Below are 13,764 nucleotides of genomic sequence, written 5' to 3'. Positions count from 1 at the left end.
CCACTGTTATGTTGTCACCTTGGATCCACTTTAGTATTTATTTACTTATTTCATCCTGAAATGTGTTTACACATACTTTTATGTCATGGGTTTAATTGCTATCCATGCAACAATTATCCTACCTCAAGAAATTATTATTGTGTTTTTAATGTGGAATAATGAGGACTATCCATGTGCTGTTTGCAAAAGGCATAAAAATAAGAGTATAAAATGAACATGACCAGTAATAATTTTATTATAAGTCACACACTGTTTTTTTCAGCAATTGCCTAAGGGTTACTGCCCACACATGAGGAGAGAGAGAAATAATAAGTTTCCCAAGTAAGATAAAAATAAATATTTTTTACCACTTATTACTGAGACCAGCCACTTGACAAATTGACCTTTCTTCAGCTAGGCTTTCAACAACAGTTTTCTGTTTCTAATTCTGGTGATATTAAGTACTCTTCTGGCAGAAGCACAGACTCTGTAATTTAATAACAGTAATGCATATATGAAAAGTGTCAACAGGGCTTTTCAGAAAGGTGATGAATGGTATGGCTTCCGAATATATACATCCTCACTTGGGTTGTTTAAGTCCTATTAAGAAATCTGGTCTCAAAACAAACTTCTTGAGAAATGCTAGATCTATATAAAACCATAATATGTATCCACAACTAACAGAAGCAGCAACACTATGATGAATAGCCTCAATAACCTGTTATTCTGAAATATTGGAAAAATACTTATCTTAAATTTTAAATCCAGGCTTCACACTTGAGAATATCACTTACACTCCCTAACATGGGATGATGCACTAACAAAATTGACTTTTCGGAAAGATAAATGAAATGGCAGTGATTGAATACTTTTTTGCTGGTGCTTATCCCTTTGGTTAGTAACTTGCTTATGTATGGTGTGAGCTGAGTTAGAGTAGTCCTGTTACAAAAAAAAAGAAATACTTTACAAACACATGAAGGTGGCCTATACTCATATAGATTATGGAGTGGTTAAAAGCTGGAATCATTCATTTCCACACTAATCTTCAGGTTTTCTATGTATGTGTGAAGATAAGATAGCCCCCTTCCCCTATCAATGTCAAACCACAGGAAAGAATATGACATTGTAATAAGAATGAAGAAATTGCAATCAATTTATTTATATAGTACAAAATGTTCACAGCTATTTTGCAGATTATCACATTTGATCTTCACAACAATCTTGTGAAATAAGTAGCACCAATTACAATTTAAGAGGAAACGGAGATAGTAATGAGTAACATTGTAGATGAAGACACAGATCAAAACAGTTACAAAATATTTTTAAAACAAAGCATGACCTGATTAATTTTCGTGCTTGGAAAATGACAACCCACAGAGCTCCTGTAGTTTTGAATGAATCCCATACTTAGAACTCTTTAAGTCGCTTAAAATCTAAGAATGAGTTAAGCTATAAAGCATTTAATTGCTTGAGTTATCCCAAATTAGAAATTGAAAGAAAAAAAAAAACGTGTCAGGTCTCCAAGGAGAAGAATTATGATCCACACTAAGACAGAGGAGGACCTCTGGACACAATGGTGCCAGGAGCAATCTCCGGAGGGTGTGTGCCCATCCCAGATCCATTTACTTAGCCTACCTGGACACTTGCTTTGTTTTCTGAATTTTATCCATGAAACTCAATTCCTCCCACTTCCACGACCCCCCCCCCAAAAAAAAAGGCAGATGGCACACACAAACAGTGGCGGAGGGAAGATATAAAGTCAGCATTTACAAAAGTGTTGGCGTAGTTGAGAGGCACCTATTAGGAATGATATAGCATCTCAGTTGAAGCAACAGTGAGGTTCTATCCTTAGGCTGATGGGGCAAGGCAAGAGAGCAGAAACCCACAGAGAGAAGAATGGTGAGGGCCACCTGGCATATGGCGTTCCGGAGGAGGACGCATGGTGAACTGGATAGAAGGGAGCTGAGGGAACGAATACTACAGCCTCACTCTTCCCTGCCTCTGATCTGCCTGTTTTCCACTGGCTGATCCCTAGCAAACGTCAGGGGAAAGGGGGTGCATGTATGATGTCCATAACGTTTAACCTCCCTGTGCGCTGCACAATATAGAGGCTGGTGGGGGGGCGGGGGAGGGAGATTATTCTTCAGAGGCAAGTGGAAAATATCAAGCACAGTGAAGAAAAGGAAATTCCACAACTTATACTTACGATCCTGTCAAGATTTAACAACTCTTAGAGACTCAGCTTATGTAATTTTTCAGCAAGCTGAGGCCAAAACCCAAACACAGTGCATAGAGTAAATATTTATAGAATATATTTGAAAGGTTGATGCAGGGGCCAGGAATGAGGAAGCCCACATAGAAAAAGCAAGATGGCTCTGACGCCAGTACCACTGATACCATCAAACCGAAACTGAAGCCATAAACAGGAGAAAAACAACTTGGCTCCATGAAAAACAACTTTGTTCCACATAAACCTGTTTTCCCCCCTGCCAAACCAGTTTTCCTGCCTAACCTCTCCTCACCCTATAAAAGGGCATCTCCCCTCACAATGGGCACGACTTCACCGACCCCCACCTTGGGTCTGTGAAGCTTGCCCAGGGGCGCAATAAATTTCCCCCCCCTTTGAAAAATTTAGCCTGGCTCTCCTTTTCTTTACCGTACCAAACCTTTCAATATTAAATGGTGACTCTGCCTTAAATTAAATCCAAATACCGGATTGAGAAACTAAGTTGAGAGAGAATATGAGAGAACCTGGTTTTTATTCAACCTGCAAGGTTCCAATAGGGACTCGTGTCACCCCATTACAAAAGGCATATGCCAACCAGCCTAGGGGACATGGAGGGGACAGATGAGGGGAAGAAGGGATTAACCTAGCAACAGAATCTTAAGGCAACAATCTGCTCATAAACTGTTGAGATGGTAGTCAGTGATACGAGAAAATATAATTAAGAGGAGAAGGTACCAAGAAGGGGTGGGTGGGAAAATAGAGAGCAAACATCTAGATACATGGGTAATAAAGATCAAATATTAATTTAAATTAAAAATCCTGTGTAAGACATCCCTCTGTGTGTTTTAAATAAATCTGTATGTAAAGTGAAAACTCTTTAAAAGGAAACAAAACATTTCTATTAGAAAAACATATGCCTAAAATACAGGTTTTCGGGACAAATTTGAAAAAAAATTAAGTGATTATGAGCTCAGTCTTACAGTAGTATTAACTAAAAAATGTGTATCTTCAAACTTATGACTCTTGTAGTTTTTCAATAATGAAAAAAGAATCTGCTGATTTAAAACACTCTTGATATCCCCTCCAATTAATATTTTGGAAACATTCAAGTAGAAAATGATCAATAAGCTAACTACATCATGTAGATAATGAATTAATACCGACATCCAAGTCGTGACTCTTCCAGGTTATTAACACTACTGATTTTGTGCTTGCTTCAGCAGCACATATACTAATATTAACCCTGATTCCATTCATTCATATACACATAATTTCAAAAGGATATGGAAATTGGTGTGTTCCCTATATCTTCTGTATTCTTGATGCTCTTGTCTTTTTTTGGAGTCAGTGGGTTTGTAGTGCGGGGTCCTTGGCTTCACTCTCGGAAAGGTTTCACCAGAGCTCCCATTTCAGCCACACAAAGCAAGTTTCCCAGGCGAGTTTCTCCACGAAACAGACATTAGTTATATTTAAGGAACAGGTATATTAGGAAAAGGGACAGAAAAGTAAAGGACATTTGCACAGACACAAGCGGGCAGGAAGAGCGGCCCCAGAAAGGACAGATTTGCTAAGAGAGACCTGTACGGTTGCAGGTGGGCGGCCTTGACAGGTCACGGGCGGGCAGGAAGCTGCTGCCCTGCAGAGGGAGAGAGTTGGTGAAAAGGCACCTGCATAGTCACAGGTTGGCAGTGGGAGTGCTGCCCCAAGCCTGTGCAGACTGAACTGATATAGTCTTCTTCTGTTTGGGAGGGGTCACTCCTTGTGAGTCATCAGTTGGTTGTTAATTTTGGATAACTATGTAGAATTTGAAAGGGACCAGGAGATTCTACAATGGGCTCAATCTCCATGTCTTTACCTTTGGGGTCTGTTGGGCTCATTCTCTGTATCTTTACCCCTAGGCCTGTGCTCTAGACAGCAGTCTGACACCTGCTTGGATGTTATGCTTTGTAATCTAGGCCTCAGGATACTAGTTTAGGCAACTGTGTCAATGGTTATGCTAATCTCTTCTGCCTCCAGCTCCTGTGTGAGCCAGGTTTCTGATTTTGTGGTGCCTCCTTTTTCATTTTTTTTGTTTTTTTCCCTATTCTTGTCCTCCTTCAGCTGACATCTGGAGACTTGCTGACCAGGGAAGAATGCCCCTCCCAGGACTTGCTAATTCTTATACATAGCAAATGTCTAATGAGGAAGCCCACTATTCATATGCAAACTAGCTACCCCTACTTTAAACTATCTCATCTTTCTGACTCTAAATATCCTTGTGTATTACTGTGCCTCGGGGGCAGACACTAAAAATCACAACTAGGCATACCCCGGAGCTCTCTATGCCCCAGAGCCCACAAAATCATTTAAGCTGCCCGTTCTAAGCCTGCTTCCATCATCCTTCCCTGCCTTTCCCATGGAAACCCCAAGAGAGGATCCTGCCATGCTCCCCCTTGGTCCTTCTGCCTCCTGACTGACAGATGCTTCCCTGTGTGTCCCTGCATGGTCTGCATGCCCCCCTTCTATTGGAAACTGTAGCAAACTATTTTTTTCAGTGGCAGTCATTTCATCTGTTGTCTTCACCAAAAAGTAATTATAAAACCTGTATTTTAAAGCAATTGGTCATTATTATCTATGCTATCTTTTGAGGAAACTGAGCAGTAAATATTTTAGAGATTGACCATTGACTCCAAGCACACCCATTGGCTGTGTGACATGGGTCAATAATACAACTTCTCTGACTCTCAGTTCCTTCCTGTAGGGTAAATGGTTTTCAGGCTTTTCTGCCCTCCCACCATTAGGATTGCCCTGGCTGATGGGGCACCTGCAGTTGTTACATTGTAAGCTGTCTAGTTTACTTCTGTGGGCCATGGGAGGAGTATTGAAATAGTCACCAAGAGAAGCAGAAGCAGGAGAGAAGTAGGAGAGAGGCAGGAGAGAGAAGAGGGGAAAAGAAGCAGGGAAGCCCATAGTGAAGACTTGCCCCAGAGGCCAGGAGGCCAATAGGCCTCCAGGCTCCCTGGCACCCCTGCTTGCCGTGTACCTGGTTGCTGCCCTACATGTAAAGCTCAATAAAAGCCCAAGAAAAGGCCTCCCCTGGTGGTGCAGCGGTTGAGTGCTGGGCTGCAAAGCTGCCCGCAGCCTCTGCAACGCCAGTTCGATCCCGGCCACCAGCGAGGGTCCCACATGGCACGCAGACCTCTCCTGCCGCCCCCGCTGTTCCCCTCAGCAGTGCACTTCGTCACTCTGTTCTGCTCTCTGCTCTGACTCTGGTGAATTCTCTCACCCTTCCCCGCTTCTGACTGTACCCAGTGCTTGTGTAAATAAATAAATAAATCTGAAAGAAAGGAAGGAAGGAAGGAAGGAAGGAAGGAAGGAAGGAAGGAAGGAAGGAAGGAAGGAAGGAAGGAAGGAAGGAAGGAAGGAAGGAAGGAGGAAGGAAGGAAGGAAGGAAGGAAGGAAGGAAGGAAGGAAGGAAGGAAGGAAGGAAGGAAGGAAGGAAGGAAGGAAGGAAGGAAGGAAGGAAGGAAGGAAGGAAGGAAGGAAGGAAGGAAGGAAGGAAGGAAGGAAGGAAGGAAGGAAGGAAGGAAGGAAGGAAGGAAGGAAGGAAGGAAGGAAGGAAGGAAGGAAGGAAGGAAGGAAGGAAGGCCACGGAGGGCTCCAGGACACTTACCCCCATCTGCTTGGGTCCTAGAAAACCTGCCCTGTGAACACCCTGCCCCTACACTTCCTTACAAAATGGGGATATTACCTACTAGATGAATGATTCCTTTTTCTATTATTTTCTGCTTTTATAAGATAGAAAATTTACATTAAATCACGGCCATGGTCTTATCTGCTCCCTGGGAAATGTGGGTTACTTTCTCTTTTTGTCCAAAAACCTGAAATTTCATATTGTTATATGTTACTTTCTTGATAGTCAGCCCAATCAGTTGCAATACAATAAAGATTTGATAGTCAGAGCCCCACAAGGTGGCGGCAGAGGCAACACCATCTGCAGGTAGCAGTACAGAGTTGCCTAGGGAAGGAAGGAAGCCTTCCCACTTGGTACCTCTCTGAGAATGGTCTGGATTCAGCTGCTGTGATGCTGACTCCAGAGCCACTCTGTTAGGAACAAGCCCCACCTGAGAAACTGGATCAACTTCCAGAATTCGTTTTGTAAAGAAATTAAGGTTATTTTCCAGTGTTCATATTGGTGTCCCACATATATTAAATGTTAATATTTTTCTTAACTCCTAGTTAACAATACACAGCCTATTGATGTGCACATAAACTGTATTCCTGAGAAGCGAAAGCTATCTGAAATGTATGAAGTCAGCTATCACAATCCATGCATGTGGCCTCATTTACATTCATCTGTTAAAATGATAAATTTCATCATAATTTGTAGTAATAAAATTATTTAGACCACTCTACCATATAAAAAAAAATCTTCAATAACTCTTAAAGTTTTTTATTGCAGTTGAGGGAAATGAAATGAAATCCCCTATGCTAAATAAGTTCTGCACTTATATAAAAAAATTTTTTTGATAACCACTAAAAGAATTACATTTTTCTTCTGAATTCTTAATTAGAATGTGCATTTGCGTGCCTGTGTGCATATTTTAGAGGAAGGGGACAATGAGTTTATGAGAAATTCTGCTGAGAGACTCCTGGGACTTTCTATTTCTTCACTGTTGAGAGAAGGCAAATGAGAGAAACTCTATATTCCATCCCTCTACAATCTGTTTTTAACTGAAGCTAGAGGAAGAAATGATGTTTAAGCTATTGTAGCCATTCTGAAACCATGAAAGAAAAACCAAAAAAAAATGATGGGACACATACCGGAGTTCTGACCTAATGAATCACTGACTATTCTTGTTAATATGAGAAAAACCACATTAAATCAGGCAACATTAAATCAGGCATTCCTGGGCCTCCCCGGTGGCGCAGCGGTTGAGCGCTGGGTTGCGAAGCTGCCCGCAGCCTCTGCAGAGCCGGTTCAATCCCCGGCTGCTCCCCGGCCACCAGGGGAGGGTCCCACATGGCGCGCAGACCTCTCCTGCCGCCCGCTGCTCCCCTCAGCAGTGTACTTCGGTCCTTCTGCCTGCTCTGCTCCCCGCTCTGGCTCTGGTGAATTCTCTCACCCTCCTGCGCTTCTGACTGTACCCAGTGCTTGTATGTATAAATAAATAAATCTTTAAAAAAAAAAAAAAAAAAAAAAAAAAAATAAATCAGGCATTCCTTATCTGGCAGCTGAAAGACTGCATAATGAATGACCTTTCCCATCCCCCCAAAGCATGATAAATCAGGCATTGTCCTGAATATGTTTGAGGGTTTATGATTTTCATCCTCTTCCTTAGAGAGAATTTTCCATCCATCTCCTGCCTTTCTCTCTCTCTCTTTTTTAAAGATTTTATTTATTTATGTATACAAGAGCTGGGGTGTAGGCCAGAGGTGTGAGAGGATGAGAGGATTCATCAAAATAGAGTGGGGAGCAGAACAGGCAGACTGACTGAAATACACTGCTGAGGGGAGCAGTGGGTGAGACAGGAGAGGTCTGCTGCACCTTGTGGGTTAGCTCCCTGGCCAGGGATCTAACTCCATGCTGCAGTGGCTGTGGATAGCTTCACAGTGCTGCGATTTAACCCCTTGCGCCACCAGGGAGGCCTCTCCTGTTTCTACAGATGTGTATGTTTGTTCTTTGCATCTCTGCTTCACCACGTGGCATCACTACCTCTCTTCCCTTATTAACAAAACACTATAACACAAGTGTATTATATGTGGTAGATATTTATGAAAGATCCAGGACTAAGAAGAATCTGTTCAACAAATGCAACATGTGCATGAACTTATAGATTCTTTCTCCCCTTGGCATAGCCACACAATTTCCCCATGGAGAGCTCTTCCTCACAGTTGAGACTATCTTAACAGTCTCTCTTTTAAACCGATAGTAATGGGATTACAAAATACATAGTTAATCATAGTTAATTTCTTCAACATCATGTGATTTCCTCCAAAAATGTCTACAATGAATATAAATTCTTTTTTTAAATAAAAAATGAATTTTATTCAAATATCTAGTTCAAGAAAAAATATGGACAACATTTTAGTAATAAAATATGAAATAAGCTCTGGTGTCTTGTGTTGCCTTAGTTTACTGATATTTATCACAAATAATGATATTAGTAACTTCACATGTTCTACTGCTAAGATCTCAATGCTAAAGTGCACATCTCTTCTCAAAGCTCTCATTCCTTTCACCTACACCTCTTCCTTCCCCATTCTTATTAATCCATGTCTTCGAATTCATCACAACCTCTAAGCTGTGATGGTTTTCAGGCTATAATCTCCAAGTGCTTTTCCTTGATTCCTATCAGTGAAAATACTTAAACATGGATTCTATGTTCAAGTGGATTCCAATAAAAATAAAGATTTCAATAAAAGTATAGTGTTTGTTTAGAACATGCTTATACATACAACTAAAATAAATATATCATAAATACAAATAAAAATTAAATAGTAAAGGATCAGATAAAGATGAAGTTAAATTGTTAAATGCCACTGATATAATCCAGTGCATTAATAATAAAAAAAAGTATAATTGGTAATGCTTTATTATTTTTTAAGAAGTTTAATCCTTTATGATTTAATAAGTCAAAAGACAGATGCAGTTGATCTCATTTGATTTCAATAACTCATTCTACAGCTCTTTTCCTACTTCAAAACTTTGTCAATTATAATATGAGCAGAGGTGAAACAAAAAAAATATTTAACTCATATAGTGTGAGTCTTAAGCAATTAGAACATCCACCTTCAATCATAGGCTGAGACATCTGACCCCAAGGTATCTGCCAGCTAAATGTCAACTATATGAATTTAAGGATAAGAGAAGGGCACTCTAATTAAGTTTGACTTAGTTTGCTCTTAAGCAATTATTTTAAAATAAAATTTCAAAAGCACAGCAAATGTATGCCTGGAGGTAAAGGTGCTGTTTAAAAAAAAATGCATAAATGTGCAAGTAACTTTTTGAATGGACTTGAGCTATGTGGGAAACATTTGGAAAAATGGATGTTTGGAAAATTTTTCCACTGACACCTAATTTTTTCTTTGCCAACACTTTGTAACATATAAAAGCTTTTACATTGTATACTTAAAACAAGAACTTCACAACTGAGTTGTTTAAGAAATGAGTATTATGATCTAGTAAGCTTATCCCGAGTTTCTTTTTCTATTTTGTATCCACTTAGGTTTTTAAAATCGAAAATTGTAACAGTATCATTTCAATAAACATTTTTAACTATCAGCCCCCTTCAGTTTCTTGCAAAAATCAATCCTTTCTAAAAACTTAGTCATGTGACTACTTACCACATATTACTCATGTACTTAACTGATATATTTCTTCTATACATTGCAAGTATTCTGTGAGAGCTAGCACCATGTCTTAAACATTATCAGTGCAAGAATGCTGTCAGTCACTTAAAGGGCATGATAAGCCAAGGGGTTAAGCGTGCTCCTTCATACAACCTTATGACAAGATACTAGTATAATTCTCATTTCACAAGTGAGGAATGAAGATGACACAGCAATTAAGAGGCAGTGCTGACACGTGAATCCTGATAACCAGTGCTCAGAGTCTCTATGCTTAACCACAACTCCACACAGCTTGCTTAAGGGAATCTCATTTTCAAGTTACACAGACTAGTCTGCTTGTTGATATAACTTAGTAACTAAAAGCAGATACAGAATAAAAATTACTTCCTCATTAAATTAAATGCATTGTCAGTTTCTTTGGAATAGGCATTACTACCATCAAATCTTATAGGTTTAATTTGTCAAAGTAGTGACAGCTATGACTTTTATCACTTCATAGAAAATGCAAATGAAAAAAGTTGGATAACAGCTTCCTGAATTACTACTTGTAGAACAAAGGCTAAAAGGAGAATTTTAAAACTGATGGAGACTCAGAGATTTCTTTTGGTTTTGAAATGAAAATATTGGTCTAGAAAAAAGGAAAAGATACAGATGAGCAGATTGCTTATTCAAAGAAGAGAGAAAACAGAAACTTACATTTAGAAGAAAGTAGGAAGATTAAAAATGAAAGTTATTAGATGAAACTTGACAGAAGAAATATTTACTCAAACAAATGCAAAAAATAAACAAGGTCAACATGCAAAATTATGGATAAAGAAAAAGGATATATTGTGAGAGACTGTGGCTTGGTCTTTGTTTTCTCAGCCTCCTTCCTCCAGTGTCCTTCCAAGATTTCTATAAAACTCGTTCCTTATATTTTCCCTCAGGCACTCTTACCCATGCTCAGTCCTCAGCACTCACTTTTTGTCCAGCAAAGTGAATCATAGCTGATATTAGAGATGACCTGTTATTGATGGGTCTTATGTGATGCTAATGGTAAGGGCTGGAGAGTGTGTCTAGAAGAAAATCCACTAGTGAAACTATATGAGCATTATTATCTACATCTAATCTTATCATGGTCCACATTCATCCTAACCTGGCACATTGCATCTTCTCTCTACCATGAAAGTAGGAAATGTTGGCTCCATTTTATTAACTGCAACTAGAATAGCATTGGTCATATAGCAGTTATTTAACAAATATTTTTTAAATGATTCATTGAATGAATGAAATAATCCGAATACCAAACATTTAAATTTCTGCTTTTAACCCTCTCTCATCAGGACAGCAATTCTTTGGTGCTAAGAAAATGCACATTATTTCCTTATGATTAATCAGCAATCTCTTCTTGTTTCCAGTATGGGAAACAGAGGACAAAGTGTTGTTTGGTTTGTTGGTTTTGCTTTAATACATTGAATGAAATTTGCTGGCACTTGAGGGGGTGAAAGGGAGAGATTTCTTGTACTAGACCTAAAAGATGTCTTTATAAACCCAATAACTAAAATTTACAATTTGAATATTTCTACTGGAAACACTAATCTGATTATCTTCTACCTAGCTACAAGACCAGCTCCCAAAATTAAAAAAAGATATAGTGATGTTTCATGAGGAAATAGAAAAAGAATAGTGTAAATCAGGCCAAGATTCCATATTGCTTCAATAGTTAATAATAAAAAATTTGCAATGGACTTTCACTGTGTGTTTGACATTATACCAGCTGTGAAGTTAAGGCAAAGAAAGGGCCTATTATTTGTAGTGTTGTACTGGTTAGTGTATAAACATATCCTTTCTTCAAGAAGCTTACAACCCCTTGGGGAAGAAAAAGGCGTGGCTACTTGTAATAAAATTAGAAAATAAGACAATTTGCTCTAAAGCGTTCAGTTGGAAATGTTGTTTGGGAGCAGTAAATACTTGAGACTGTGTTCTCTTAAACCATTCAAAACTATGCCAGGTCTTTCTGGACCATCCAAACGTCATTGAATGTGCTTTGCTAATGGATAACTATTCCTAAATATATCTTCTTGATAACCTAAATGACCCTTCTATCTTCCATATAATTCTGGATCATGAGGTTCTCATTATGACACATATGTATTACCACCCAAGGTCACCCAGGGCTACAAAATGCTTCAGCTAGTAGCAACCTAAAGGATTCATATTTATGTGACTTTTGTACTGAAATGAAGCTGCCATTTTTCAGTGTGGGTGTCTTTTTTCCCTTATGACATAGACAAATGTTGATGTTTACTACAAGTTGGTACATTAGTTACTAATTAAGTTCCTAGCGGCTTCAGCCAAAACTTGCTGTATTGAATCCAAGAAAAGAATGGCAACTATATCAAAAATAAGTTGTGGGGATTTTGTGTTGTTTTATTAAAGGAAAGTTATGTATTAAAAGATATAGCGAGGGCCTCCCTGGTGGCGCAGCGGGTAGAGCGCAGCGCTGTGAAGCTGTCCGCAGCCAGCCTCTGCAGCTCGGTTCGATCCCCGGCCAGCCAGGGAGATTCCCACATGGGGTGCCAGACCTCTCCTGTCTCACCCGCTGCTCCCCTCAGCAGTGTATTTCTGTCATCTGCCTGTCCTGCTCCCTGCTCTATCTCTGGTGAATCCTCTCACGCTCCTGCGACTCTAGCCTGTACCCCAGCTCTTATATAAAAGTAAACAAATCTTTAAAATAAATAAAAGATATGGCGATCTTACATACTGGGAGAGAGGAAACCTTTATTCTTGGCTTCCTCCTAAGCTGAACTGGTGGTGAATGTCCCTCTGCCTCTGTCACTACGCCCTGGTCAAAGCCAAATAAATACTACAAACTGTGCATAAAGCCAGTTACTGTTTATTATTACTCACTCTTTTTCATACTCATCCACAAATTCCTAAAGGAACAAATTCATTCTTGAGGAACCACGGGAAAAGGCACAGAGGTCACTTCATCCTGGGTAAAGGATGTGCTATAAAGTGTTCAGATGGAGACGTATGCCAGTGTAAATAGAGACTTTGTATTTCTCTTAAACAGTTTAAAAAGATGCCAGTTTTCCCTGGACCCTCCAAATGGCATCTGAGATCACATATCTGGAAAGAGCTAAGAGGTTAGCTCCATCACTCCACATGTCCCCTGCAATCTCCCCTTCCCCCATTCCCTACCCCACTCTGGGTCTCTCCCCCTCTGGTAAGACCAGAGCCTGTCTGCATTCAGTAACCTGGGTAACTAACTCCCTGTTGGCGTTAGGGTCGTCAGGGTCAGGACGTTTCATTCTTTTTTTTTTTTTTTCTTTTTTCTTCTTTTTTTAATTTAATTTAATTTTTTAAATTTATTTAAAGATTTATTTATTTATTATTTATACAAGCACTGGGTACAGTCAGAAGCGCGGGAGGGTGAGAGAATTCACCAGAGCCAGAGCGGGGAGCAGAGCAGGCAGAAGGACCGAAGTACACTGCTGAGGGGAGCAGCGGGCAGCAGGAGAGGTCTGCGCGCCATGTGGGACCCTCCTCCGGTGGCCGGGGAGCAGCCGGGGATCGAACCGGCGCTGCAGAGGCTGCGGGCAGCTTCGCAACCCAGCGCTCAACCGCTGCGCCACCGGGGAGGCCTAATTTTATTTTTTTAATAAATTATTTTATATAGTTCTTACATCATTTTCATTTTTGCATAATGTATGCATTTTCATTTTGGTTATATTCCCCATACAATTCCCCCCCCCCCTTATTCTGACCCCAATCCCTCTTCTCCTCCCCCAAACTCCCACTCTAGTGTGTCTCTGGTTGCTTGTTGGTTTTGATTTTTACTTTATTGCAATTAGTCTTTTTCCTGGTTCCTTATTTAGGTTTTCTAAGTTCCTGCTATGAGTGAGACCATCCGGTATTTTTCATTTTCTTTCTGGCTTATTTCGCTGAGCATGATCCCTTCCAGCGCCATCAAAGTGGATTCTCTCTCTGACCGAGTAAGACTGCATTTCTCCAGCAATACTCCTCCTGTGAGCATTTTGGCTTCCTGAGAGGGTTCTCCCTCGAAAATCACTCTTTTCCCACAGTCTTCTTGCACCATCCCTTTGTCAGCAAAATGTGGAGGGCCTGAAATCGCATGACTGGGGACTTTCCTCCTGGGAAGTTAAGAATGAAACCTTCCAAAAGAAGTTTCCAAAGTTCCAAAGGAAGTTTCATTTCTTATTTACGTTTTATTAAGTTTTATT

General features: G+C 40.0%; 1 protein-coding gene across 1 annotated transcript in view; it reads left to right on the top strand.

The window, feature by feature from the left end:
• Positions 1 to 13,764, top strand: part of IFIH1 (interferon induced with helicase C domain 1) — a 71,744-nt gene that overhangs the window by 6,259 nt on the left and 51,721 nt on the right. The window lies entirely within an intron of this gene.

This window comes from Talpa occidentalis, unplaced genomic scaffold (assembly GCF_014898055.3).
Source record: "Talpa occidentalis isolate TD23 unplaced genomic scaffold, MPIMG_talOcc4v2.1 talOcc4.3, whole genome shotgun sequence".
Classification (NCBI taxonomy): Eukaryota; Metazoa; Chordata; class Mammalia; order Eulipotyphla; family Talpidae; genus Talpa; species Talpa occidentalis.
This window is presented reverse-complemented; position numbering and strand designations above follow the sequence as displayed.